Here is a 25153-nt window from a genome sequence, read left to right on the forward strand (position 1 = left end):
CAGTACCCTGATTGATGTATGCACAACATATATTTCCCTAAATCAGGGGCAGAATGCTATTAATTGTACTTTCTTCACAAGAGTTAGTGGTACTCTGTTATCTTTCTCTTCCGTCATTACAAATTAGCCAGTATGTACAGGTAAACAAGCTGTGCGTAACTAAACTTTAGTTTAAATTATAAACAAGTGACTTTACAAGATTAAAAATATGTCACTGGACAGCTGGAAAGAGACAAAAATGACTTTCTAGAGAGCATCATAATTTTTTTTTCATTTTAATTAAAGTATCTTGGAATTAGTAAAATAGTCCTGAGGTAATAAGGGCCACAGTAGCATTTGGTTAACAGTATTAACACATTATCTCTCTCTAGTCCCTGATGGCCTGTGTCAGGGTAGCAAGAAAGAATTCTTTTTTTTGACCTCTTTATTTCAAATGAGGCATTTATAAAGGAAGAAGCTTGAGCCTTAATGCCTTTTTTCATGTTCTGTCATCAGGAAATGAGTTACATGGTCATTTGAGGTGGGCTTAACTGGCCAAGTCACCCTTCTCTGTGGCTTGCCCAATGCTGCCATGGGAAGCTCCAAATTCCTTCACTCAAGGAATTTCTACATGAGTGTGAGTGGATCAAGGTAAGAACCTGGTCTGGAATATGAGGGGTTTTTTTGTTTTTGTTTGTGTGTGTGTGTGTGTTGTACTGCTATTTAGAAAAATAATGGTGGCTCCTTTGATTTGTTTAGTAGACTCAAAATAGCTGAGAGTCTACCCCTGGAGAAAACTCACCAGCCATTGCTATAGCCAAAGAAAATTCCAAATATCAAAGTTTGGATTTACCTTTGTAGCTTTCTCACATACTACTTGAGATCATAATTCTTTTTTTATTTTAAGATTATGACATGAACCCATTCAGAGAATACCAGACTCCCATTAACTTTTTCACCTAGCAATTGTTTCTATAAGAAAATTTTGCATGCTGTTTGTTTTCTTTAAAATCAATTTTTCAAAAGGAATATATGTTGCCGCAGAGGATGGTGAGTCAATGACAATAATAGTTGAAGAAAAAGTTATTTTTCAATTAAGAGAGATTAAAATCTGAAGAAAAGCATCAACTATCTAAGTGAAGAATGGCCTTGTGTGTTGTAGCCAGGTAGCTCCGTTTAGACCAGTCATCTTTAATAAGATGCAGAGCATCCCTGTCACTAGGGGCATTGTGGTGGCACAGATGGCACTGCACCGAGGAGGGGGGAGGGTTACTATGGGAAGGACATTGAAAATATGTGCACCCTTTATACACCATACCTGAGCTCCCTCTGTTAGCTCTTAAACTGTAGGAAAATGGGTTTTCCCACCTTATCCTTATTTGGAATTTTGATCTAAAATTCATTCTATAGTTCAGATTTGGCTAAGTATTCCTAGTACAGAAATATGCAGATATTTTCATCTAGAAGAAAGTGCTGCTGAGTAGGGGATCAGAAGGTAAGAAAAGAATAAGTATGTGTAAGCATAAAAAAGTCAAAATATAGTTGAGCACCTAATTGGACAACTGCCTTCTACCACTTCAGCACTAGACTCTTCCTGGCTACTTGCACAGTATTGTTAAAGTAGAGTAAATCATTTGCCATGACCAGGTTTTAGGAAAATATGTGAGAGTCAGTCAGGCAAAAAATCAGTTTGAAATAGATGAAATTTTCCATCTGAGTGGCTTCTACCAGGAGAGAATGTTTCTAGGAGCGCAGTATTTTTAATCTTGTTTTAAAAAAAATACTTTAATGTATAAATCACTCAATTGTAAAGGCACTTCAATTTTATTTTCCTTTAGTTTTGAGGTTTTGGAATTGCTCTGTGCAGTTCCAAGTAAAAGCTCTTAGATAAAACTTGCATGCTGAAAACCACCATCACAAATGTGCAAGTACAACTATAAATTTATACAACAATCAAGCTGTTTGTAGTTTGCAAAATTTGCTAATAAAATGCAGAAGTAGGGTTTCCATTTACACTCTCTGGCACTGGCACTGCATGTATATCTTGGGTGCAGGCAAAAGATGGAAAATTCCATGCATAGAGAATCTTTTGTGGATGCGACAGTTTGCTAATATCTTAATGAGTGAATTATGATAATTACGAAAATCTTAGCTTTACATTATTTGTGAAGTGTATGTGTGCGTGTGTGTCAGCCTTCCCAGGCAAACACACCATTCCGATTCAGCAGCACTCAATGAGGAACATTTCTGTACTAATAATACAAAATGGATCTTAAACTGCTGCATATTAATCAAATTCATTAAAGTACATTCATTAATTTGTGTGTATAACAGCAAAACCGGGAATGTAGAGTTTGCACAAAATACATATATTAATGAATGCTAAAACTTCAACATGAGTAATAGCTTTAAAAATATTTTCATAAAGCAAAATTCTAAGGCGTAATACTGATAATTATTTTTTAAAATATTTCCACTTTCACTTCCTGTTATTAGCTTTAAGTGGAATAGTAACTAAATAGTGTTATTTAGCTTTAAGTGGAAAAAATATGGAAGAAGAAAATAACTAAGAAATAAAGGGTAAGCCCAAAAGATTGTAAAGAAAAAAGGATATAATATTGAGCAACGTTAATATTAAATTTCCTACTTCTCCTTCAAATCAATTTAAAAATATGTTCAGGGCATGTTAGACATGGTCACTTTCTGTGTACAAAGAAACGTATTCGAAGCTATATTAGGAAACAGCCTTTCATTTCCTGTATGGGACTAGAGGCTGGGAGGGGCGTGGTGAAGGAAAATACAGCCATGAGGGTGTATCTGTATACTTACATGTCTAAAACTAATGGAAAATTTTACATAAGTCAGGAGACCTAAGACTTGTGTTAACAATCAATGACTAGTGCTCACTTCAGCAGCACATACACTAAAATTGGAATGATATGACGATCAGTATGGCCCCTTCATTAAGAATGACATGCAAATTCACATTCCATTTTTTTTTTTATTAATTAATTTATTTATTATTTTTGGCTGCGTTGGGTCTTCGTTGCCGCACGTGGGCTTTCTCTAGCTGCGGGCAGCGGGGGCTACTCTTCGTTGCGGTGCGCGGGCTTCTCATTGCAGTGGCTTCTCTTGTTGCGGAGCATGAGCTGTAGGCACGAGGGCTTCAGTAGGTGTGACACACAGGCTCAGTAGTTGTGGCTCACAGGCTCTAGAGCGCAGGCTCAGTAGTTGTGGCACACGGGCTCAGTTGCTCCGTGGCATGTGGAATCTTCCCAGACCAGGGCTCGAACCTGTGTCCCCTGCATTGGCAGGCGGATTCTTAACCACTCCACCACCAGGGAAGCCCCTTTATTTTTTTTAAAAAAAGGTAGCTATAGGGTGTGATAGATGTGTTAATTAACTTTATTGTGGTGATCATTTCAAAATGTACACATATCATGTTTTACACTTTAATATATACAATTTTATTTGTCAATTTGTCAAAAAAGAAAAAAAAATGATGACTTTTCTAGCATATTGTTTTTTACCTGAATGCTAACTGCTCTGAAGACAAGACTCATTTCCTTGTCCTCTACAGCACTGAGCACAGTGCCTGGCATGGAAAATGTACTCAATTAATATTAAATCTAAAATAACTATTGTACAAAGCAAAATATAGTAAGAGTTATAAGAGAGGTGTAAACATAACATCCACAGAGGAAACATTGGCAAGGCTTCAGGTCAGAGGCTGTGTGTTGACTGGAAGCTTCTTCAGGACAGGATCCTTCAGTTCCTTCTTTCTCTCCTGCCACCAGCTCTGTGCTCTATTGTGTCTAGCAAGGGCTCAGTGCGGGACATTCTAACTGGGGAAGGTCTGTTAAACAAAGGAAGGAAGGTGGGAATTTGTAAGTTGTGTTGGGTGAGCAAAAACAGTTGGGCTAGAACAGCACGACCCAGAGGACTAAGGGCATTCCATAGAACCCTAGTTCTGTGTGATTTGGGGTAGGGAAAGATAGTGTGAAATTACTAAGTTTGATCCCAGACATACTGAGTTTTCTTATTAATTAGGAGCAATCTGCCAAATTTCTGACTATGCATCCTTCCTTAAGAATAGTGCTGTACATCAGCATTTCTCAAACTATGTTCCCCAGAACTCTAGTGTTCTGTGAGTTACAAAGAGGGAGGAAAAAAGGTTATTTAACTAAGTTTGTAAAATGCTTCTGGTTCTCTTGTGTTGACAGCTTTACAGTGTACATGAACATATCAAGGGTTCTGAGAAGTCTTGTCCTGAAGACACCTGTATACCTTTTGTAAACCTGGTACTCCCCAAAATTATTTGAACCAGAACCAACTTTCCCGTAGCATCTATTAACATACCATGGGACATGACTACTGCCACATGTCTATAATTCCTCTGCTACAAATTCTCTTGTATTCTCTTGGCCACAGGAGTCATAAAACCGTATATAAGGGATTCAAGGGGACTCATTGGTCCGTACCTTTGTCTTTAAGAACAAACTTCCATTGTTTAGATAAGTGAGAACTTTTCCTGTATTTAATGAGTTTCGCAGCTTCACTTGTTCACCCATCTTATTTTTTCTGCCACCCTCATCATGGCAAAATTCTCTTATCTATTTCCTTTAAACGTCTCATCCTGCCCTTTAAGAGACTGAGACAAGATGGTTTCATAATTTTTATGTTTCTCTCCTCAAACTGGTCCACTTGAAACCCCAGCTTTCCCTTCTCCAGACTCAAATCATTCTATTTTTTTCTCAGGGATTTTAAGGTGTGGCTCCTTTTTGTTGTTGTTATTGAGGTATAATTGACATATGACATTATATTAGTTTCAGGCATACGACATAATGATTCAATACTTGTATATATTGCAAAATGATCACCACAATAAATCTAGTTAACATCCATCTCTACACAGTCACACTTTTTTTTCTTGTGATAAAAACCTTAAAGATCTACTCTCTTAGCAACTTTCAAATATACAATATTATAAATTATTGTCACTGTGCTGTCCATTACATCCCCATGACTTTAATTGGAAGTTTGTACCTTTTGACCCCCTTCACCCATTTTTCCTGTCCAACCTCTGGCAACTATCAACCTGTTCTTTGTATCTATGAGTTCACTTTTTGGGTTTTTTTTAAGACTCCATACATAAGTGAGATCATACAGTATTTGTCTTTCTCTATCTGACTTATTTCACTCAGCGTAATGCCCTCAAGGTCCATCCATGTTGTCACAAATGGCAAGATTTCCTTCTTTTCTTATGACTAATACTCCATGATATATATATATAATATATATATTATATATATATCTCACATTTTCCTTATCTGTTCATCCATCGATGGACACTTAAGTTGCTTCCATATCTTGGCTATTGTAAATAATGCTGCAATGACTATGGAGGTGCATATAACTTTTCCAGTTAGTTTTTCCATTTCCTCCAGATAAATACCCAGAAGTGGAATTGCTGGATCATATGGTACTTCTGTTTTTAATTTTTTGAAGAACCTCCATACTATTTTCTACAGTGGCTGCACCAATTTACATTCCCACCAACAGTTCACATGGGTTGCCTTTTGTACACATTCTTGCCAACACTTGTTATTTCTTGTCTTTTTGATAGTAACCATTCTAACAGGTGTGACGTGATATCTTGTGGTTTTGTTTTGCATTTCCTTGATAGTTGTAGCTGCTTCTTACTCCATTACAGGATCCTTTTAGATCCTCAGAAGTGAAAAAATGTAGAACTGGGAAAGCTCATTTGGTGAACATCTGACTAGTATTGAATATATTTGCCACATGCAAAATTAAGTGCTTCATCACTGACTGGTATTAAATGTTATAATTCTGATTGCTACATTAATTCCAGTTATACTAAACCCTTCCCATCTTACACCCAAGCAGTTTATTTTTCTTCCTTAATTTTCCTCTTTCTTTGGCCCCTACTGAGTCTCTTCTCCCACCAAGGTAATTTTTGATTCTATTATTATATTCTAATAATATTTTTCAAGATGATGATCACTAATTCTACTTCTTTAGATATACTGTCTGTCAACTAGGATGATGAAAATCAATTGTTTCCACCATTAATTAAAATACTGAAATTTGTGAACTGTTCACCTTGTTCATAAATAAAAATAGATCCAGATAATAACATCACCCTCATGCCCTCTAGTCCAATACAGTTTCTCAAGTGGGAGAGAAAGGGCCAGGTTTACGGGCTGGGAATTACACACATCTCACAGCCTCTGCAATCAGTAATCTGGGTAAACCACAGAGGTGTGACCCATGCGAAGACCATCAGTCATATCTGCTGAAGAGAGACAACATTAAGAAAAATGCTTTACATGGATTCTATCTCATCCTACTTGGGGTGAGACTCTGAGCATGTTTCTCTTGTTGTAGACAGTAGGAAATAACGGGAATAACATTGGAGTCAGGGGTTAGAGTTCAAGTCCTAGGTCTAATCACTCAATAGTTATGTGTCAGTGGGAAAATGAATTGATCTGACTTCCCATGTTCTCATCTGCAAAATGGAATGACACTGACAATATTATGAGGATGAAACGCTGTAACATATATAAAAGCCCACTACAAATGTAGGGCATTATATATGACAGTGGTTTCCAGTGTTCCAGAACTAGAAACCCTGTGAAAGGGCTGGAGGGCCACTGAGACCGAACCTAAAAGGCTGCTGCCTCTTGGGCCCTACAAACACTTTGATCAGAGCAGAGCCACCTTTGTCTGTTTTGCAAATTGGGCTTCCAAATAAGAATTCCTTTGAAAGATATCACTGAATAAAAAGGGGAAGAAGGTTGAAAACCACTGATACAAAATATTAATCCAAGTAATTACTATAATTACAAAATGGTTATTTCATATTTGTGCATATAATATTCAGATTTGTATGTGTAAAATACACATAATCTAGAGGTTTATACATTCTTATATGTAATGTACAAATACTAAAAGTGTAGTGTATAAAATATCTTGCTGTTCACAACATCACCATGAAAACCTATGTTTTGACTCTCAAAAGATGGTAGCTTGGTTTTTTGTTCTTTAGAAATAAACATATCAAGTGATGCTGTTCATTAAATTGCATGGTATGAAACAATATCATACATGACACATATACATGACCAACACAACCAAACATTAAGCTACACAACATGAGTTCTCTTAATTATTGGCTGTCATATTGAGATTAAATTGGGCATTAAATTATGTTTAAAGAGAGATTAAATTGTGACATGAGGTAAAGATACAATAGGCATCAAAAATAAAAGGCAATTATTCAGAATGAAATCACAGTATTAAGGACCTGAACACTTGTGTGCTTTCAAATTTAAATCTAAGTTTATTTTGGTCTAAAAATGAGGATGAAAAGGTGAACTTAATCATCTTAGTCCCTTAATTTTGGAAACCTACAATCTATCATTTAACATCTATGGTTGAAGTTTTCTAATGCAATGTTGATTTTTAATTCAGATATCAGGACGTTTCCATCAGTCTATACCATATTTTATGCTTTCATATGGTTATTTTCTCTACCTTTCTTCTTAGTAGATAAATTCTTCAAACCAGCTTAATATTAAGATAGTTCCTCAGTCTTTTTTATTTTAATTAATTTAACTTTTCCTCTTTAACCTTTGCATATCCTCCATAAGCCAGAAAGATTTTGTCAAGCTTTAACTTCTGTAATTTGTATTATAAAAATGTTAAGTCTAGGGACTTCCCTGGTGGTACAGTGGATGATACTCCGCACTCCCAATGCAGGGGGACTGGGTTCAATCCCTGGTCGGGGAACTAGGTCCCACACGCATGCCACAACTGGGAGTTTGCATGCACGACTAAGGAGCCCGCCTGCCACAACTAAGGAGCCCACCGGCCGCAACTAAGGAGCCCACCTGCCGCAACTAAGACCTGGTGCAACGAAGTAAATAAATATTATTTTTAAAAAAGTACTTCTTTAAAAATATTAAAGTATTAAGTCTAAAGAATAATCTTTCTTTGGCACACTATGGAGTTTACCCTGGAAATTGCAACATGCCCTCCACTTTTTCTGTCTCACTCTTCCTGTTTGAAGATCACCGATTTTAGAGAATACAGTGTTAAGAATAAGATGTACACAAACTTGAAGTAACCTTGTCAGGCATGCTATTTTGTAGTTACAGCTAATCTTCTCGGGGCTAGAGCTTACGGAGTTCTCCTCCTGAATTTTATTTTCATCAGAAATGCCTTCGCCTAAAAATGTGAAAAACAAAACAAAACCAAAAAATCGACCTAACCCAAGGGATGTAAATGATGTAGAACATTTTCTTTTAAAAATGAAATGATAAATTCACCACTTTATTTGCATAATCAGTCAATGCTGGAAATATTGTGATAAGCTTGTAACTTTTATGTTTAAAGCTTGGAACTTCAAGCTTCCAAGATGAAACTCTGTTTCCAGGATGGAAGTGCCATATTTTTACCCAAAACCTTTCCTCTTTTTATGCCATTCTAGGATACAATTCTAGTCCATGATGTGTATTTAGGTCTGGCATGGATTTAGAAATTTCATTAATAGGAACAATCCAGTTTCTGGTTGATTTCTTCATAGAAGTCTGTCTACCCCTTCAGATTGTCTGGCGAGCTCATTCATAGGAGTTTGGGAATGTGTGGTGCCTTGGATTGGTCCAGGGTTCTGAAACCTAAGTCACCCATTCTGCACAGGAAGCTGAATGTTAAGACCTTCCACAAACACTTGCACAAACAGGGGCCTGTTTACAAAATGACTCCCAAAGCCAGCAGTCTCTCTGCCAGCACTTGTCTGTCAAACGTCCAAGTTCTGAGGTACCACAGCAGCTTCAGTTCTCCATGTTCCCCAGGCCACCCAGCCTGGGGAGAAAAGAGTCACAATGACAGTCACAAAACAGATTTCTCTAATTCTACCCCCTACGGAGTCGAGAAGCCCTTGCACTGTTTGCCATGTTCCTCCCTTCCTTTCCAGCTGCCGTGACTGAGGTCTCCTGCTGCTCTGGGGCCCTGCTTTGCTCCAAGTTCTCTTTGAGTTCATGGTGACCTGGGTTTTGTCCCACCACAGCCAAGTGACAACGCTCTGGGCTGGGGTAAAATGAAAATGACACACTCCTGCTAACCCCCAAGTCCTCTTCCTCCACGGGGAGCACAATCCTGTAACTGTTTAGTCCGGCATCTACTTACAGGTGAGACAGCACTGCAGAGGTGAAGGGGTGGAGGGAAGAAGGGCAGAAGTGGGCCAACCACCGATGATGGGGATTGGCAGGCTGAGGTCACACCTATTTGGGCAAGTCAGAAGAGTTTATAGTTAATCTACCCCCGTAAGCAGATAATCTTACCAAAATCAGCATCTCAAAGAAATCATCCAACCCCAGAAGTAAGATGCATAGTGGTAAATAAAACAATCTCTGACTCTCTTTAGAATTCTAGAAGGATCCAGACTTTCCTGTGGTTGCTTACAAGCTGGAGCCTTGGACAACTGCCCATGTGGTCAGGCGTCACTCAGTCTCAGCCTCTGCCCAGGTGAGAAGTCACTTTCTCTCCCTCCCAAGGCGTTCATCCCCCTCAGGACCTGGGATCCCTTGTGAAAACATCCCGGTGGGGCCTGACTGCCAGAACTCCTCAGGGAACAGTGGCCCCGGGTCCTCAGGCTGGGCCCTACGGCTCTAAAGGATTCCTGGGTCAGGAAGGGAGACTCCGCAGCCAGCTCCTCCTGCGGGAGCGCAGCTGGGGCATGGGTGGCTCTGCGGCTGCAGTTGGGTCACTGGGGACGGACATGAATGGCTGCTGCACAGTGGCAGGAGGCAGTGGCCTCCTGGTCACAGGGCAGGTAACGGCAGCAGTTAATGGCTACCGTGTAATGACTGACACGTAAAGACTGCTGGGTAGTGGCTGCTGCCCAATGGCAGATGGGCAAAGACTGCTGGGCAATGGCTGCTGCACAATGGCGGGAGGGCAAAGACTGCTGGGTAATGGTTGCCAGGCAATGGCCTAGCCCCTGGCCTAGGCCCAGCCTAGGCTCAGCCCGCGTCATGGGTAAGATGGCCACATGGGGTTTAGTTCCCCATGCTGCACATCCTTGGTGAGTGCTTATCGTCTGTGAGGCCCCTCCCTGAACACACTAAATGCTTTAATCTGTGAAGGATGCATTAACTATTTCTAGGAAGGTAATGACCACCCCCCCCCCCTTTTTTCCCGCCATTTTCATCACCACCTTCCCAAGCGCTGCTTCACTGTGAGCTTATCATCATTCCTTGGGCCACTTCAACTGAAATTCAAACAGAATTGTGGGCACATTCATTTTTTATCTCTGTACAATTAACTATAGCCTTGTTAACAAATTTTAAAATAATACAAGTAAATGTTACCCAGATAACCTCTTTATAGACTTTATCCCACTCAGTAAACTAAATGTCAAACAAGAAGAGAAAAATATAGATACTCTGTCAATACAGTTCATGTGAATTTTCTCTCTACCCAGGTCTGTTTTGAATGGGGAAAAAAAATGAGCCTTTTTTTTTTTTTTTGGTAGTGTGTTTTATTGCTAAATAAAAATATTTAGGATAAGGTAAACAGGTAAAATTTAGAAATCGTTGCCCAGAGATAAAAATCACTTGCCAAAGCTTGCATAGCAAGGAATAGCAAGACTAGAACAATGTCCTGAATGTTCTGTTTTCCTGCCCTCATTTCCCCTCTTGATATCTGTCAGAATTTATATATAACAACTGAAAGTTCAAGCATTATTTTCTAAGTTAAAAAAGTGGAAACTTTTAGAGGAAGCTCAAAGGCTGTGCCTTGATTAGCATAGACAACTAGATTAGAATCAGTGGTAGTATCTCTCTGAGCAAAATCTTCCAATTTTATTCTTGTCACTCCCTGGGGAGCAGTTGCAATTGTGGGTGCATTGTGCTCTCTGGTCTCCTTTGATCTCTATTCAGATCTCCTGTTTACTGTATTAAAACAATTCACTCCATTCATCAGCCAATCTTTGTTCATCAAATCAGATATTTTGCACCTTTGTTTTAGTCAAGTGCACGAGGGTGCATTTGGCCTTATTTATGAGTCCTCTGACAAAGATTAAATTTTATTTTTCTCATTTTTTGAAAGAGTTGTGCTATGGAGATTAGGCGAGTATCGATTTTTTCCCCCCTCTCTCATCCCTCCTTTTGGATGCAGAGTCAAGTTTCCTTGCTATGATTCTTGTTACTGAAAAAGGAAAGATTATCTCTTTGGAGATGTTTGGAGAAGCTGGACATTCCATTTTATAATGACGGGTCAAGATGTATGGATTTGTGACAGCCCCTGTCTGTTCTGTTCTGATTCTCTCTGGAATAGGGACGATGGCCTTTTCTTTTTCTTCCTTGCTGTGCTGTTATTTGTCAGTTGGCCGAAGCTAGAAGGTGGTGCTGTTAAGCATGTAAATAAACCAACACTTCTTCCAGTAAATAGCTCCGTCTAGCATTGTATGCCAGGAACTCTCATCTACACAATGATGAATTCAATTCCTGTATTGTGCTTTCCTTTCCTGTCCTTTCACGGAGGGAAAGGTGATCACACTGTAATTATAGAAGTCCTTTTTACTTTATTTTTTTCTGATTGTACCCCTAGTTTTTTCCAGTCTCCTAGTAGATAACATTTCCCATTGCTCAGATAAAATTCCTAAGGCAGTTTTTTTGAATTAATTTACTTCCTGTAGTCCAATGTTTTATAGATGATGTAAATGAAGGATGTGGCTTACAGATCTATTTAAAGAGACGTGCTTATACTTCAATGTTCTGGCCAGATGAGTGGGCACATGCTTTCGCGTTTTTATTTAAACCCCACTGAAGTTGGTCATTATATTTTGAATGCCACAGCACGTCTATACCATTATTTAAAGGATCTTGTTCATTCATCCATATAATGATTGGCATTGGCTATAACTTGATGCAATGTTACACTATTTTAATTCTTTCTCAGGCAATGTTATCTTTGATCACTTCCTATTCACTGGGAAAAAAACCCACACAATTGCGATCCCACATTATGTTTCAGTGATGATGCCAAGTACTCCCTGGAATATAGCTATTCAAGACACTTTCTCCACCCTCAGGCTGCTCATTAAAGGGATGGCAGTTTCTAACTTTAATGAATAAGGTAGAGTGCAAATTCCACTCTTCTTTCAAAGAGACTCTCTGGTTTTCAAAAAGTGTTTTCTACTGCCTATTTCTTTGTTTAATTGGAAATGGTGTACACTCCTACATAATCATGGCCACAACTCAGTATGCAAAGTATTTCCTTGTCACATTTTCTTTTTGTGTGATTCAAGTGTATATTACATCAAAGAATTCCAGAGAAAGTTCTGTATCTTCTCTCAGAAAACAAAAAAATAAAAAAACAGAACAAAACAAAAAAAACACCACGTGTTATGCAGAGTGCATCCAGATTATCATCTTGTCTATGGATAGAGTAACTCTTATATTCTTTGGTTTTTCTCCCTTCTTCTAACCAAACACGGATTTAATATGTTCTTTTAACCCAGGGACATTTGTGACAGCTCCAAAACCTCATTGAAAACTTCAGCAAGAAAGAGCCAAGGAAGAAGAATGACAGGGACAGGGAAAGGCTGCCTTCTTTTCAAAATCTGGTAGCCTAAAACCCAGCCAAACTTGAGTTAGTTTCCATGTTTAAAGGTATAAATTATCTTTCTTCTTTTTTAATAAAGCAAAAAGAGTCTAAAATTTTCTATTTATCTCTTAGTGAAACATGACCAAGTCGCAACACTAAAACAGAGTATAGGAGGAATTTAAGATTTTTAAGCCAAGTGTGAGTAACCCAAGTCACACCAAAGTTATGCAGTGGTATGGGAGCAGATAAGAATGAGCTTAGTGCCATTTGTATCATACTAAGTTTCTGAGACCTTCTTTCCTTAACTCAGAAATGGGCCAGTATTTGAGCCTGTGAGCACTAGCTGATTCACAGGTTTCGGGGCAGCTGGATGAGAGGCAGGACCCTGAGGATATTAGCATATGTTTTCAAGCCCTGAAGGTATTAGTGGAACTAATGACACCCAAACCAAATCCTTGCTCTCATTGTCATTTATTTCGCACTAGTTATGTGCACGACAGTGTTCAAGCATCCTGGAGGATCCAAGATAAATATATGATATGATCTGTATTCCCACAGAGCTTTCAAAATGCTTGGGGAGATGTGTCTAATTTGTTTGAATTGAGGAGAGAACACTAGAAAGCAGTTAAAACTAAATGCTAACTTGTGCTCAGTTAGCACTGGACATACTTAAACTAAGAAAGTATTTATTGTTTATCTGAAAGTCAGATTCAACTGGGCATCCTGTATTTTCTCCGGCAGCCCTAGCTTTTCCATGATCTTCATGAGCTCAGAGTTATGGTCCCACCACTGCCTTCTACTGGCGTGCACATTCCACACGTAGTGGAGTAACAGTTTTCACATGCACACTGTCTTTCTATTGACAAAGTGTTCCATACACATATTTAAATTTAATCTTTCATCACAGCCCTGGGAGATGGGTATCATTCATCCCATTTTTCAGATGAAGAAAACGAGGCTCAAAGAGATTATCTGATTTTCTAACTCAAGCATCAATGGAGATCCTCAACACAAATGTCATGACTCTCAAGTCCAGTGTTTCTTCATACACCACAGTCGTCAGCAGTGCTCCACAGCTGGTGGGCTTTCTTCACTTCACAAAGCTTCCATTCGTTCAGTTCTCCTGCCAAGTTTCCTTTCAGAATGGCAGCTTCCTGTCCAAAGCTGTTTATTCTCCACTCATTGTCCCTGGCTAATGCCATCACTCTGCTTGGAGAGTGAAGGACTAGGGACCAGTTTGTGGGGGAGATTGTGATGGTTTTCCCTGGGGCTCTTCTCCTAATCCCATCTCTGAATGTTCTTTATGAATGAACTAGCACTCTGGCTGAAAATTTGAGACTGCCTGTGACGCTGAACTCCTTCAGCTGACTAATCAATGAGGTTGATTGCCTTTTTAGAAATTTTATTTTTCTAATAATGCAGAAGATGGAAGGGAGAAAAGAATCTTAACAATTTTAAAATTATTTTTGAATTTTAATTATTGTATAATGCAAACTGTAAAAATATTCAAACTCTGCATAAGTGTAAGAAGCAGAATAGAGATGTCTCCGCTCCACTTTTTTCTCACTTCTCAGAAATCATCCTTGTATCCAGATGGGTATATACTCCTCCAAGATCCTTTTCTATAATTATGCAAATGTATGTATTCTAATTATTTTATAAAAATGTGGCCACTTTGCTATGTAACTTTTTTTCACTTAAATAATTATCTTGGAGACTTTCATGTCAGTGCACCTAGATTTACCTTTTTATTTTTGATGGTTGCAGAGTATTTCATTGTATTGATATACTACAATTTCTTTAATCAATACCCTATAGTGTACATTTGGTTTTTCTACATTTTTTTCTTACTACAAACAATGCCACAATTCCTGTGAGTGTGTGTAGAGAATCGATTCCTAGAAGTGGAATGCCTAGACCAAAGAGCATGCATGTTTTATATGTGAGGAAGAATCGCTAAATGGCACTCCAGCAGGATTTTGCCTGTTTCTCCTTCCACCACTTCCTTTTTCCAGTTTGTCTTGGGATTTTTCACTTTTTCTTATTTTTTACAATGCATACACATTTTTATCCTACATGTGTGGCAAATAGGTTCCCAAGCTTATCTTTTATCTTTGATTGTTTATGGTATTCTTTATTGTGCAAATGTGTTTAATTTTTTGGGAGTCTATAACTGTCTGGTTTTGGGTGGTTTTTAGTTTCCTTGCCGTATCAGAGACACTTTCCCCATGCCACTATTATACAAGTCACTCATGACTTCTTTTAGTATTTTCATGGTTTTATACGTCTACATTTAAATCTTTGAAGCATCGAATCTATTTCAATGTAAACAATGTGATAGAGATTTAACTTTATGTTTTCCAAATGGCTAGACATCTGAGTTATCCATCATTTCCTCACTGATTTGAAATGCCACTTTTATCATGCATTAAATTTCTTTATATGCTCAAGTCTATTCTGGACACTGTATTCTGATCTACTGACATTTCTACCTATTCCTGAGTCAGTATGACACTTTTTTAAATGCTGAGCTTTATAATATATCTCAGTATCTGTTAGGGCAAGTTTTGTACTCCCCAAATAACAGAAGATTATTGAGTTAAAGCAAAAGTTCCCTTTTTTACCAGCCATGGCTCTGGTCTCAGTCCTCTCACCCCTGTTAGCAGTTTGGTCTGTGTCCTTCCAGCCCCTGATCTTTGTACTTACAGACTTGAAAACACAGGTATGCTCAGATATGCAACATAAAGGGGCTGATACCAGGGCTGACAGTCAGCCAGAATATAAGGAAAGCTATTAAATATTGAACTAGTTCCGTACTAGTTGCTAAATAGCAGCAGCCCCCAGGCCTCTCTGGTAACACCCTGGCCTACCTCTGCTCTTCCCCAGCATAAAATTGATTATTACATCAAATTTTGCATATGTGTTCACAAATAGCATTGGTTTATTGTATGTGTGTCTGCTGTTTTTGTCCTGTTTGGTGTGAGTATTATACTGGCTCTCTTGAATGAGTTGGGAAAACTTCCATCCTTTTTTTTTTTTTTTTTTTTTTAGAACAACGTAAATGTCACAGGAGTCATTGGTTCTTTTGGAAAAAACTTGTTTATTAAACTATTTGGGCCTGTTGCCTTTTTTTGTAGGGAGGGGGAAACGTGGAGATATACAATTTTGACAGCCTGTTACATTTATCTGAGCTTAGTGTTCTATCTAGGTTTTTAAATTCTCTTTGTTAAGAAAATTGTGATAATTTTTATTTTTCTAGAAAATTATTTTCTGTTAATAGTACGAGCAATGGAGTCAAGCTGCTTTGTCCATATCCTAGCTTCATCAATTACCAGTCTTTTAAAAATAGACTTTACTTTTTATTACAGTTTAGGTTTTCGGAAAGATTGAGAGTTCCCATATACCTGGCTCCCAGTTTCTCCTATCGTTAACATAGTATGGCACACTTGTAACAATTAAAGAACCAATATTGATACCTTTTTATTAAAGATCATAGTTTATTTAGATTCCTTTAGTTTTTTCCCAATGTCCTTTTTCTGTTCCAAGATCCCATCCAGGACATCACATGACATTTAATCCTTGTGTCTTCTTGAGCTCCTCTAGACTGTGGCAGTTTCTCAGACTTCGTTGTTTTTGATGACCTCTACAGTTTTGAGGAGTGTAGGTCAGGCATCGTGTTGGGTGCCCCTCTCTGGAAATTTGTGTGATTTTTTTTTCATGATAGGACTGGAGTTATGGGTTACTGGGAGGAAGATCATAGAGGTAAAGGGCCGTGTTCATCACCTCATGTCAAGAGGACATCTTCTCCACATGATTTATGATCGTGGATGCTGCTCTTTTGACTACCTGGCTGAGGTAGTACTTGGGAGGTCTCCACTGTAAAGCTACTCTTCTTTGCCCCCTTTCCATTCTGTACATTTTGGAAGGAAGTTACCCTACTTATCTGACACGAAGGGAGTAGGGAGTTATGCTCCACCTTTTTGAGGGCAGAGTACCTAAATAAATTTTTTTTTTGGAATTTTTGAGTTTTATTTTATTTATTTTTTATACAGCACATTCTTATTAGTTATCTATTTTATACATATTAGTGTATATATGTCAATCCCAATCTCCCAATTCACCACCCCCCACCCCCGCCACTTTCCCCCCTTGGTGTCCATACGTTTGTTCTCTGCATCTGTGTCTCTATTTCTGCCCTGCAAACAGGTTCATCTGTGCCATTTTTCAAGGTTCCACCTATATGCGTTAATATACGATATTTGTTTTTCTCTTTCTGACTTACTTCACTCTGTATGACAGTCTCTAGATCCATCCATGTCTCTACAAATGACCCAATTTCATTCCTTTTTATGGCTGAGTAATATTCCATTGTATATATGTACCACATCTTCTTTATCCATTCGTCTGTCGATGGGCATTTAGGTTGCTTCCATGACCTGGCTATTGTAAATAGTGCTGCAATGAACATTGGGGTGTATGTGTCTTTTTGAATTATGGTTTTCTCTGGGTATATGCCTAGTAGTGGGATTCCTGGGTCATATGGTAGTTCTGTTTTTAGTTTTTTAAGGAACCTCCATACTGTTCTCCATAGTGGCTGTATCAATTTACATTCCCACCAACAGTGCAAGAGGGTTCCCTTTTCTCCACACCCTCTCCAGCATTTGCTCTATGTAGATTTTCTGATGACGCCCATTCTAACAGCCACTTACTGAAGAGACTGTCTTTTCTCCATTGTATATCCTTGCCTCCTTTGTCATAGATTAGTTGACCATAGGTGTGTGGGTTTATCTCTGGGCTTTCTATCCTGTTCCAATGATCTATATTTCTGTTTTTGTGCCAGTACCATATTGTCTTGATTACTGTAGCTTTGTAGTATAGTCTGAAGTCAGGACGTCTGATTCCTCCAGCTCTGTTTTTTTCCCTCAAGACTGCTTTGGCTATTCGGGGTCTTTTGTGTCTCCATATAAATTTTAAGATTTTTTTGTTCTAGTTCTTTAAAAAATGCTTAGTCATTTATTATTTTTAGTCTTCACTGTTTCCTAATAAATGTACTTAAGGCAATACAATTTCTTTTCAATAGTATTGTGACCGCATCTCAATAACTTTGATTTGTAGTGTCTTGATTTTTGTCAGTTTCTAAATAGTCTGTAATTTAATTTTAATTTTCTTTTTTAATTATGTTATCTAGAAAAGAATTTTTAATGTCCAAAGTTTTAGAGTTACTAATTTCTAGTTTAACAATTATAGTCAGAAAGTGGAATTTATGATTTCTACCTTTGAGAACTGAGATTTCTTTATGGTATAATACATGAACATTTGAAATGGTTTTGAGTGGAATGACAATTTTCCATTTGTTGGGCACATACTTCTGCATATATCTAGTAAATTTTTGCAGTCTTAAGTCCTGTTTTTCCAAATGTGTTCCTAGTTATTTTATCAACTTGTTGCTATTAAAAATGGGATATTTTCTTTCTTTTTTTTTTTTGGCTGCACCATCTGGCATATGGGATCTTAGTTCCCTGACCAGGGATTGAACTGCGCCCCCTACATTGGAAGCGCAGAGTCTTAACCACTGGACCACTAGGGAAGTCCCAATATTTTCTTTCATTATATTTGCTAATTAGTGATTGTATTTAAGTGATAAAGCCATTTATTTTTGTATATTAATGTTGTAGCAAGCTGCCTTACTAAGTTATATTTTTAATAATATTTTTTAGTTCATTCCTTCAGGTACTCTATCAGTCATAGCATCTAAAATAATGATAATTTTCCTTCTCCTGTTTATTGTTTATATTTCTTATTTAATTCACTTGTCTAATTACATTGACTAAAACTTCTAGCATAATGATAAATGAACAACTAGAAGCCTGGAGGTAGAAGGTGTTAGTTCATTCGGTGACTCAACCTTGCCCCGCGTCTGAGTCTCCACTTTTCTCTCAAGGTTACAAGGAAACTGCAGCATCTCTGGGAGTACATCTGTGTTCAAAAAGAGGAAGGGCTACGGCATCCATGTTTGTCCTTTGTCTGGAATGCAGACACTTTCCCAAAAGCCCCCAGCAGATGTCCCTTTGGCAAGGGAGGCTGGCAACCTGGGGGACAGAAATATAATGATTGACTTTTCATTCAGGTTTTCAAATGTATTAGCCAGAGTAGTGCAAAATATTGTTCTGAATTCTTTTAACTCCCTTTGTATCTATGGTTATTTTTCTATTCTTATTTCTAATTTTGTGTTTTTATGCTTTCTCATGTTTTTGTTGATTAGTCTATCAAGTAGTTTATTTATTTTACTCTGGAGTTTTTCTCTTTCCACTTAAAGAAACAGCTCTTGATTTTAGGTATCAATTCTTCGAGTTTTGTTTGCTAATTCATTTATATCTGCATTTATCTTTATTAATTCCTTACTTTTGCTGTTTGTGTATATTTTGTTGTTATTTTTCTAAACACTTGATTTGGGTGCCTAATTCATTTGCTTCATTTTTTAATGATTGGTAGTGAAAGAAGTTAAAATGCATGTTTTCATCTGGGTACAGCTTTAGGATTTATTTTGCATTGTTGTTGTTATTATTTTTAGCTATTCTACATTTATGGTTTTGACTTATCCTTTGGCTTAAGAGTAGTTTAGGAGATGTTTGTACATTTACTAATAGCGGAGAGCTTTTTTTTTTTTTGGGCACAAGGCCTGCGGGATCTTAGTTCCCCGACCAGGGATTGAACCCTCACCTTTGGCAGTGAAAGCGCACATTCTTAACCACTGGACCGCCGGGGAAATCCCACAGAGAGCTTTTTATTTTTATTGTTCTCCTTGGCTATTCAATTTTACTGTTATTGAATTATGGTCAGAAAATCTGTACCTTTTATTTTTTTTAGAATTTGCTGAGGTTTTATCTGTTACCCAAGTTTTGAAAAATACATCGACACTTAAAAAGAAATTGCTATTAATTATATGAGATCCAGTGGTTTGTGTGTGTGTGTGTGTGTGTGTGTGTGCGTGTGTCTGTTTATTTACTTATATTAGTCTATGGAAGTCACTAGTGACTAAGAAAAGTGTGTTAAAGTCTCCCCTTACTATTTTGTTTCAATTAGTTTATCCTTCTATTTCCTGCAATTTTTACTTCATCTAGTTTTAGATGTTATATTTTTCGGTATATAAAAATGAATAAAACGTATATTTTAATTTTGAATTTTGTACCTCAGCATTAGAATACTTTTCTCCTTGAATTCAACTTAATATTAATATTGCAAACCCTGCTTTCTTTTATTTTGTTTGCAGCTGCCTGGTGTATCCTTGGCCATTCTTTTACTTTCAAAGTTTGTCACTAAGGACATATAGCTGGCTTTAGTTTTTGATTCCATTTGCATTGAATTTTATAATAACTACGTTTCATTTCAATTTTGTAATTCTATTTAATGTTTTCTGGGGTTTTTGTTTCCTTGATTTTTTTTCTTTGTGTTCTTTCTTTCACTATATATTTTGGCTTGTTTTTGATTGTTTATTGCCCTGGGAGGCATATAGAAGACACACAGTCTGTTTTAATTTCTAACAAATGGCTACCTTTGCAACTTTAAACAATAGTTTAAAATCTTTCTTCATTTCTCAATTTAGAAAATGAAAACATTATGATGGAATTAGTACCCTTACATTTCTTTTGCTTGCTTCACTTCTTTTCTTCCTAATTTTAATTGGTACATTCTAGTATATTTAATTGGTATATATTTTTAAATCTCAGTCTATTATCATTATGTTTTTATTTTTGCATGAAACATTTATATTCTCTTTGTAACAATTTTTGTAAAATTTTTCATTTTTTCATTAAAAAATGAAAAATTTTTACATATAAATTTATATTCTGTATTTAATAACATCACTACCATGTTATTTAACTTTATTTATGTGGATTCAATGCCCACCTTTAATCATTTAGAACTATAGCTTCCTATTTTACATCCCCTCTTCATTAAGCAGACTTTTTTGATTCACATAGACAGGCAATTTATCTCCCTAGTCCTTGTGTACTTGTGACTGTCTTTGTGTTGTCATAATATATGAATGACAATTTGGCTGCACATAGAGACTTGGGTCACATATCTTTTTCCTCAGAATCTATAATGGATGCTCCACTGTCTGTTGGCATTGAATATTGCTGACCTGAGCTCTGAGGCCAGCTTAACTTTTCACAGTCAAAGAGAGTTGTCCTGTCTTTTTCTCTGTGTGGAGTGTTCTTTATTTCTAAAGTTCAATAAATTCCCCCAGATATATCTTCCTGTTGTTGATCATTGTTTTTTCATTGTATTTAGTGAGCTGATTTGATGGACAGTATGATGGTTAATTTTGTGTGTCAAGTTCTCTGGCTAAGGATGCTCAGATAGCTGGTAAAACATTTCTGGGTATGTCTGTGAGGGTCTTTCCAAAGGATATTAGCATCTAAATCAGACTAAGACAGACCACCCTCACCACTCACCACTCACCACCGGTGGGCAACATCCAATCTGCTGAGTTCCTGAATAGAAAAAAAGGTGGAGGAAGGGCAAATTTGCTCTTTGCTTGAAATGGACATCCATTTTCTCCTGCCCTTGGACACCAGTACTCCTGATTCTCAGGCCTTTGGACTAAATTACACCATCAGCTTTCTTGGTCCTCCAGCTTGTAGATGGCAGATCATGGGAAGGCACAAGGTGGAAGAAAGCTTGGAACATTTATGGAACATATGAATAGAGGTGATGGTTGCCTATATAACAGGAAAATGGTGAGTGAGGGAAAGAACAGTATAATTTGAGGCTTGAGAGGGAAGCAGGGGACAGATTGTGCAGGGACTTATAGATCATGCTAAGGAATTGTGTTTTGTCTTGGTTTTAAGTTCAATGGGGAACCACTGAATGGTATTAAGCAAGGGACATGATGATGTATATTTAAAAAAAACATTCACTCTTGCTGAACGCTGAGGATGGATTGGAGAGGAAAGCGAGAATGAGATGGAACCAGTAGGGATGCAAATACCAGGAACGTTAACCTCATCTTCAATCTTACACTAAAGGAGAATAGTCCAGTGTTTTTAGGTTAAATTTACGAGAAATGTACACACACTACTGGCTAAATAGCTCATCCTACTTTTAAATCCCTAAAGAGTCGATTAAAAAGTTGTCTAAGTCTTTTTAAGTTAAATGTTCATTTCCTTTATCTCCAGTGCTTTGTCAAATTCAAGCAGTAGTATTGTCCATGTAGAGGATGATAATTAAACCACCAGCACCTCTGCAAAAACAGATTGTGAAGTCTTTAACCTTGGCTTTAGCTAGTTAGAGCAAGTGGCCGTGTACATCCTCATGGTTGGTTGACATCCCAGGCTGGTTCCGGAAGGGGGACCACCCCCGGGGTCCTTGCAGCTCCCTCCTGTTCCTTGGTTCCCCCTCAGGTTATCACAAAGGTCACTCCACCTTCGCTTTCTCCGAGAGTCTTTTCAGCTCTGCTTCCTGATTCCACAGTTTCTGTTCCCTTTTCCAGTCCACTCACTCTAGATGTTTGGGTCCTTCTTTTCTTCCAGGGCCAACTCTTGCCAGGGAGATAAACATAATTGGTCCTGCCCCCTCCCACACCCTGGCTTTTATAAGTCCTGCCTGCACCGAGCCCCAGGCTCCCACTTGCCCAGAGGTGAGGCGCTCTCTCAGGAGCAATGCAAGGCACACTGCGAGTCCTAAGATAACAGCTCCGCACATTCTGCAATTCTTGGGTGACTCCTGATTTTGGTGTTGTCATGGTCTATTGAACTGAAAACGTTTGACCAGTGTTTGAAAGCATATCCTGACACTTATCTCTAGGTATCTTGATTCCAAATCATGGTTAGAGAGAAAAAGTGCGCCCAAGCCACTTGGTGATGTAGACTGTTTAGCAAGGACATGGTCTGCTCTGATACAGGTGTACTGCATTGAGGACTCAAATCTCATAAGGTGAATTGTTGTCAGTGATATGATTTTCTGAAATAGGGGAACACTCGTGATAAAGTGAACAATGAAACAAAATACAATCTTCCCTCAGTTTTCATCATTGTTGCATTCCTGGACATTGCTTTGTATGTGAAAACCATGCAAAAAGTATTTTGTGCTTCTAATCATGAGTGGGGTGTTTACCTACCTGAATGTGCAGTAGGACATTTAGAGGTCATACCAAGGATAGGATGATGTTTTGTCAAGTGGGACCATCCCATCCATTGCAGGACCTCTTAACCAAATACCTGCCAGTGGTGCCAACCAATCACTGTAATGACCAAAAATCACCACTGGAAATTTCCAAAATGCCCCCTAGGGGGTGGGACAACTCCCTCAAGAGCTACTGATTAAATAAATTGAGTCCTCCTTTAGGATACGTTTAATAGATCACAGGATAGATGAGCATCCAATGAGTTAATAATTATAAAGAGTTGAGAACAAGGCATGGCATGTTGTAAGCTCTGTACATGTATTTATTATATACATAAACAAATAGAGTCAATGACAATCAAAATATGCCACGTTTTTCTTAAGCAAACGAGCAATTATGAAGGCTGAGCCCATGTGACCTGCTGATGTTTTTAATGGTATAAAATGTACACAACTTATGGTGTGTCATCATTTGTGTAAAAAGAGAGGAAAAATAATCTATATATTTAATCTATATATTTGCATTTATAAACAAGGATACATAAGAAATTAGTAATGTTGTTTGCCCCTGAAAAGGGGAACTGCATCCCTGAGGGAGAGTGTCAGAGGAAGACTCTTCACTGTACACACTTGGAAACTTTGGTACTTTGAACAAAGTGAATGAAATGCCTAATTCAAAATAAATAATACACATTTTAAAATTTAAACAATTTAACATATACTTCAAGATAACAAGTATCTGTGTAGTAATGAGATATGATTAGAATTTCCATAAATGACAGTATTATTTACTTTTTATAACCAAACCAACTTTCTGTGGTTTTTCTCTTCTTACCTGGTTCTCCATTCTCTATTATTAAAGTCAATGTCAACAATATTTCCTGATCCCATATAGTTTAATTTTCAGTAAACTAGAACTACATTTATCGCACTGACATCCAAACCCAGCTCACTTCCTCCAGTCCTTAGGTGCCTGGGACTTTGGAGGCTTGTAGACAATGAAAATTCTGCATACTAATCTTAACTTGTTGGACTTTCCTAAAGAGTAGGACCATGGCCACCGTGCAGCCAGTACATGGGAGAGATGAGGCTGGCAGGACACATGAGAAGTGTAGAAGGCATAGCAAACAAGGATTGAAGTATCTGGGAATTTCAGGACCATAGAATCTCATTGGAAGGAAGCTTTAGAGACTATCCAGGTTACTCCTCTTTTCTCCTCCCACCTCCCTGCTTCCCTCTTCTGTCCTTCCATCTTCTCCCTCTCCCTTCCCTCCCTCCTTCCTTAGGAGATGATGAAACAGAGGTTCAAAGATAACTTTCTCCAACATCATCCAGCAAGTGAGTGGGAATTCAGACCCAAGTCTTCTTTCTCAGAAAAAGGATGCAGATATAAGAGGCTATTCCCCTGTCTTCTCGACCTTTCTCAGTGTCTGCTTTATTTCCCTTCCAGTGGGGATGGCAGGCAGGGAAGGGTAGGTGAAGAGGTTGGGCATGGAGGCTTTTCTGTCCTGTATCAAAGTCTAGAAAACAGTTGGATAGCATCTAAAGGACCATAGTTTTCAAGCTGAGGCATTGTGACTGCAGGCCGGGAGTGATAAACAGGACACGAACCCCTGCTGGCATTAGGCATGATGCAGACTGACCAAGAAGGTAGCCTTCAGGGCCCACCTGTGCTTGATGCCAAAAACGTGGCCTCTGTGTACTGGTGCCGAATCGAATCTCGGAGACAGAGTTTTGGGTGAAGTAGAAGAGAATAGCTTTATTGCTTTGCCAGGCAGAGGGGGAGACAGTGAGCTCCTGCCCTTGAAAACTGTGTGTTTTGATGAGGAGTGTTTATAGCACTTGGTCAAGGGCAGAGTTGCTGATAAGATCAGGGTGTGTGCTGGACCTGCACTCCTTTAATCTTGTCTCAGGTAATCTCTCGATGAGCTTCTCTGGTTCCTATAATCTGGCCTCAGGTGGTCTTCTCTGGAATGAAGAATGCTGACATCTTCCATGTGTCGGGGGTTTTAGTTCTATAAAGAGCTCAAAGATACTGTTATGTGTATCCCTTGAGGGGGAACCAGGACCCTGTCCCAAGGCTGCACTATCGTTTCCTGGCTGCTCCTCCCTTGTCTCTGCATCCCCTCCTTTCCCTGATTAGCACCTGTCCTATGAATCTGCCCTTTGGGACTCAGGGAAGGTCATGGAGGCTGGAGTCTGTTCCCTACGAACAAGGAATGAGGGACACGGACAGGCTTTTGTGCCCAGGAGCCCCACAGGGTGCTGCTCGGCTTCACGCTCACCAAGCAGCACGAGGCGGGAGTGGGGGGGGTGGGCGGTGGTAAGAGCAGATAGAAAACACCTTCCTGGCTGCGGTGTAAACCTTCCTCTCAATGTGTCAGAAGACTCATACTGTATCCCTCCTGCAGGC

General features: G+C 38.4%; 1 pseudogene; it reads left to right on the forward strand.

Moving 5' to 3' along the window:
* The first annotated feature begins 2878 nt into the window (after nucleotides 1–2878).
* Nucleotides 2879–2978, forward strand: LOC133079122 (U6 spliceosomal RNA; annotated as a pseudogene).
* The last annotated feature ends 22175 nt before the right edge of the window (nucleotides 2979–25153 follow it).

This window comes from Eubalaena glacialis, chromosome 1 (assembly GCF_028564815.1).
Source record: "Eubalaena glacialis isolate mEubGla1 chromosome 1, mEubGla1.1.hap2.+ XY, whole genome shotgun sequence".
In the NCBI taxonomy this organism is placed as follows: domain Eukaryota; kingdom Metazoa; phylum Chordata; class Mammalia; order Artiodactyla; family Balaenidae; genus Eubalaena; species Eubalaena glacialis.